The sequence below is a fragment of the Capsicum annuum genome, chromosome 11 (assembly GCF_002878395.1).
Source record: "Capsicum annuum cultivar UCD-10X-F1 chromosome 11, UCD10Xv1.1, whole genome shotgun sequence".
In the NCBI taxonomy this organism is placed as follows: domain Eukaryota; kingdom Viridiplantae; phylum Streptophyta; class Magnoliopsida; order Solanales; family Solanaceae; genus Capsicum; species Capsicum annuum.
The window spans coordinates 11,677,764-11,683,623 of NC_061121.1; the positions used below are offsets into that span (position 1 = coordinate 11,677,764).

At 31.7% G+C, this 5,860-nt stretch overlaps 2 pseudogenes; both read right to left on the reverse strand.

Annotated features, from left to right (window-relative positions):
• Positions 1 to 671: 671 nt before the first annotated feature.
• On the reverse strand, positions 672 to 1,851 carry LOC107847230 (annotated as a pseudogene).
• Positions 1,852 to 3,699: 1,848 nt separating this feature from the next.
• On the reverse strand, positions 3,700 to 4,731 carry LOC107847242 (annotated as a pseudogene).
• Between the last annotated feature and the right edge of the window lie 1,129 nt (positions 4,732 to 5,860).

Sequence of the window (5,860 nt, forward strand, 5' to 3'; positions counted from 1 at the left end):
TCCTTTGATCTTTGAAAATTCTTCATCAACATGATCCAATGGTCATAGTGACCATTAAAGCGAGGAATGAATGCTGCACAAAGTTTTCTGAAGCCATAGGTTCACGTTGTTGCTACAATATTTCTTAAGTATTTCTCTCACAAAACTGACACTGATACCACTGATGAAAAAGACTAAAATTTAGGAGAGAAAATAATATTGGGACTCTATTCAATGGCTAAGATTCTCATTACTTCTGAAGTACAACAATTAATCTCTTTAAATAGAGCTTTACTAACGGTAAAATTAAGTTAACAATCCACTAACTCCTACTATTACTCAAATACTAACTGACTTAAAAGATTCGGTTATTTTTATTCAACCAACTACGAACTTGCTAAAGACTTTGTCAACTAAAATACTAACAACTACAAAAAAGAAAAACAATAACCAACAGATATAGCTAGTGTAGAATTATATAGCTTTCAAGCTAGTAGAAGAAGAAAAGATATACTATGAAAAATACAAGTTCAAAAGTATCTTTTTAGAAATTGAAATCATTAGCATGCCCAAACAGAAACCAAACTTTAGTCACGTCAATTGAACCCAAAATCAAGTATCAGATTGAAAGAAAAACAATGAACTGAAATCAATCAACATACACACCAAAGAAAAATCTATTTGGGGACAATTTCAGACGTTAACTTTTTGCAGTAATCTCAAATCAACTACTTCAATATCGATTTCCAAAGCAAGTAACTGCATTCATTGACAAATATACTAATAATGGATAATCAATCGTACAAAAATCTTATACCAGATCCTTGAATTTTTTGTTGATAATATGATCGAGTTTCTCATTCATCTCTATGGTAAAATAATTCTTCCAATCTCCAACTTCCCCACGGAGAAAGTATGCTTTATTTTCTTCTCCAGTTGACGATTTCCCATTTGTATTCACCTCCAAATTGCTCAAATTCTCAAAGGTTCACTTTTTTAATATTTCATCCACTACTCGACAATTTTCTTCCACTACGGAAAACGGACATTCCAAGAATTTAGCCAAACTTTTAAGATGAAGTTTGAGTTGTGCTTTAATTTCTTCATACATCAAGAAAAGCACTTTGTCAGGCTTTTGTACGCTTTGTTTCCAGTAATCTAACACGTGATTCTAGAATGGACCACAAAGGGTCACCCCTTTACTAAAAAGATCAAACTTTTCTTCAATGGAATTGGTATCATTATGATGAAGTCTTAATTTGTTTGCAAAATGCCACATAGAAATAAAAGTATCCTTAGGATCCCTACACAAGTTAACAAGTTTAGTTTTTGAATCATGGACAGATTTTGGCAACCAAGCGTAGGGCAAATGAGTTGACAAGAGTCTAGGTGAAGAATTAGGGACATCACCATCAACATAGAGTTTGAATTCCAAGAATGGAGCAAGATCATGAGGGCTCTTGACAAGTAAAGGGTGATTTTGTTCAAAAATAGGATGTTTCTTTCGATTTATTAGAGCAAATAAAAGTAATTTTAACCAAGTAGTTCCTGATTTAGGATTTGTAACAAGGATGATATGACTATTATGAGCTTGAAGTTGTGGTTGACATGCAATGACACCTTGGATTATTCTTGCAGATGCCCATAAACCTTGATAGTTGTACATATGTGATCCAATCCATCCTTTTTCTTTGGGCAGAGTAGATAGTAATTTCTTACACTCTTCACTTATACCATCCTCTTGTAAATATTTGGGAGAAAGTGGTAGTGAAGTTTGAGATGTTTCCATGGTTTTGAGAATTGTGTATTTTCTTCTAGTTTGTATGGTGAAGGTTTACTCATTAGGGTATAGAGAGAGAGATGGGACTTACTTTACACTGGTTAGTGTTTATTACGAGAGTCTAACACACTGAAGTTCCTAATTGTTTTTAATTATCTCGTAAACTATTAAAAAAAAACATAGACCAAATATTCTATCAAGTTAAACTGACTAAATATTCTTTTTCAATACAACATGGATGTATGTCAATAATAGCAATAATATGTGTAGATAGTAGATACGTGATTTTTCATCTGTTCTAAATATTTCATAATAGTGTAACGATCTTAAATGTTTTCTTGTTTCGACATAATCTTGTCATTTTTAAGTTTTATATTATTTTTGATAAGTTCTTATGTGAAAATTAAAAAATATCAAAAAGAATCGTATTGTTGGATATTATTTTAATTTTGTTAAAAGCGAAAAAATTATAAAAAAAAAAATCAGTTTATTTAATCTTTGTTTATAAGGAAAATACAAATATAGTAATTAGTTAAATAGTGTCACTTGGCAAGTTTTCATTCGTTCAAATAATACAAATGTTGTGATGGATGTGTGGACATATTAGGAAACATAGGGTGAGGAATGAGATTATTCGGAAGAAGGTGGGAGTTGCTTCGATGGAGGATAAGATGCGAGAAGTGAGATTATCTTGGTTTGGGCACGTGATGAGGAGGGGCTCGGATGCTCCGGTGCGGAGGTGTGAAACACTAGCTATGGATGATTTTAAGAGGGATAGTGTGTGTGTGTATATATATATATATATCCTAAAATCATATCCTAAAATTTTCAGTACTTAAATTATTATTGTGTATCGCTATAATTCTTAAAGGTAGTTTCCGTCAACAATTTGGTAATTAACTCTCACACCTTCATGGTTTCTCACACTTTCATAACCTTTTTTTTTATTATTTTCTCCATTAGCTCAATAGTTAATTTCATATTCATAATATTATTTGATATTTCACAATATATTTTTCAAAATACATGATTTTTAAAAGATTAGACATATTTTTCAAAATACATGATTTTTAAAAGATTAGACATACATCTATTGATATTTGAGAAGAGTGATTTGATGTGTGTACGATGTGTACGGCTTATGATGATGTATTTTATTGGTAGATCTCTTCTTTTTTCTTCCCCCTAGAATAGTAAACTAAAAATATCACGACAAAAACAATATTAATTGAACTATTTCTAGGCTAAGAAAAGTTAACAACTTAGATTATGGAAAAAATCAAAAATAATTAACTAAAAGACTAGATTAAAAGAAAAATACATTTTTTTGTAACTTCTTTTTCTTTGGAAATGAAATAAAATTGTATGCTAAAATGTTCTCTTGTTATAATTATATTATAGTTGTGTGTCTTCAAAATTTATAGAGGTAATTAACTCTCAAACCTCCATAACCTTCTCTTTAATCGATATTTGATGTTGCTCAATGCCTCGTTTTATCTGTTAAATATAAATGTGCTTGTACAAAAAAAGAATGTTCTATGTTGATCTTTACATTTTTTTTTCTACTTTATTGTTTTATATTGTTGTTTTTAGATTTCATTCACTTTATAACAACTCTTTTTTTTTTGGGTATTTTGTCAATTTTAACCAAAAAAACTTCCTAAAATTGTATAAAATTAAAAGTATCAAGATTAATTCTTAATTGAAATCATTTGCAAGCTCAAAACAGAACAAAACTTTAATCATGTCAATTGCACCCCAAATTCAAGTTTCACATTGAAAGAAAAGCAATGAACTGAAATTAAATAAACATACATACCAAAGAAAAAATTATTTGGGGACAATTTCATATGTTAACTCGTTACAGTAATCGAAAATACAACTACTTCAACATTGACTTTCAAAACAAATAATCGCATTCAATTGGCATATAGCATATTAATGCCTAATCAAATGTACAAAAACCTCAATCCAGATCCTTCTAACTTTTGTTCAATAATATGGTTGAGTTTCTCACTCATCTCTTTAGTAAAATAAATCGTCCAATCTCCAACTTTCCCTTTACGAAAGAACACTTTATATTCCATTTCACTGGATGACGATTTTCCATTTTTATTCACCTCCAAATTTCTCAAATTTTCAAAGCTGCACATTCTTAATATTTGATCCACCACTTCATGATTTTCTTCCTCTATAGAAAATGGACATTCCAAGAATTTAGCCAAGCGTTTAAGATGAAATTTGGTTGCACTTTAATTTCTTCATACATCAAGAAAAATACTTTATTAGGTTTTTCTATGCTTTGTTTCCAATAATCCAATACGTGATTCCAAAATGGACCAAAAGGTATCACCCCTTTACAAAAAAAAAATCAAACATTTCTTCAATGGAATTAGTATCTTTATGATGATGACTTAAATTGTTTGCAAAATGCAACATAGAAATAAAAGTGTCCCTTGGATTTCTACATAAATAAACAAGTTTGTTTCTTGAATCTTGAACAGACTTTGGTAATGATGTATAGGGCAAATGAGTTGACAAGAGTCTAGGCGAAGTGAAGAATGAAAAATTAGGGTTATGACCAAGTTCATATTCCAAGAATGGAACAAGTTCATGAGGGTTCTTGACAAGTAAAGGGTGATTTTGTTCAAAAATAGGATATTTTTTTCGTTTTATTAGAGCAAATAAAAGTGATTTTAACTAAGTGGTTCCTGATTTACGATTTGTAACAAGGATAATATCACTATCACGAGCTTGAAATTGTTGTTGACATGCAATCATCCCTTGGATTACTATTGGTATCATCCAAACACCTTGGTAATTGTATATATATGATCCACTCCATCCTTTTTGTTTGGGTAGGATGGATATCAAGTTTTTACACTCTTCACTTATACCATCCTCTCGTAAATATTTGGGAAGAAGTGGTGGAAAAGTTTCAGATGTTATCATGATTTTGAGTATTGAGTATTTTGTTCTAGTTTGTGATGAATGTTTTATCAGATGTTGCGTTGGATGTGTGGGCTTAATAGGGGTGATAGAGTTCGAAATGAGACTATTCGGGAAAAGGTTGGAGTGGCTTCGGTGGAGGACAAGATGTGGGAAGTCCGATTGAGATGGTTCGGACATGTGATGAGGAGGGGCACGGATGCCCCAGTTCGTAGGTGTGAGAAGCTTGATTTGGGTGGTTTCAGGCGGGGTAGTGGTAGGCCGAAGAAACACTGGAGAGAGGTGATCAGGCGGGACATGGAGCAGTTACAGCTCACTGAGGACATGACCCTAGATAGGAAGATCTGGAGGGCGCGGATTAGGATAGAAGACCAGTGCCAGTTTGAGTCGTTGGGGTAGGACATTACTTGGTAGATGTATTATTCTTGCTAGGACACTTTGTTGTATGCTTTATTACGAATGTGTTTATTATTCTTTGTTTATTATCCCTAGTTGGTGGCATATTTTTGTCTTGACATCTTGTTCCATGCTTTATTAAGTATTTGTCTATTATTCCTTGTCTTGAGCCGGGGGTCTATCGGAAACAACCTTTCTACTTCTCTTGAAGTAGTGGTATGGACTGTGTACATCTTACCCCCCAGACCCCACTATGTGGGAATACACTGGATTTGTTGTTGTTGTTGTTTTATCATAAGGGTGTATATATAGAGACTTAGAGAGAGAAAGATGGGACTCATAAGGGTATTATATTAACAAAGTTGTTGCGAAGCATATCAAATAGTATGTAATGTAACTTTCAAATTGTTTAACTATTTGTTCATTGGATCAACTTTGACTGCTTCAAATAGTATGTAATGTAACTTTCAAATGGTTTAACTATTTGTTCATTGAATTAACTTTGACATATTTAACGCTTGACCACAATTGTCTCTATGCTTGTCACATATTTGATATTATAGTATAATCTTTGCTTCCAATATTTTTTCCTATACAGTTATAATGTTATATCATATCATGTCACCTTATTACATTTTATGCAAAGTATAATATAGCATTACAACATAGTAATTGAAATGCGAGTTTAATTTGTTTTCTCAATCTACACTTAATTAAGCATGAGTTAGTAATCTTCTCTTCAATATGTATTACTAT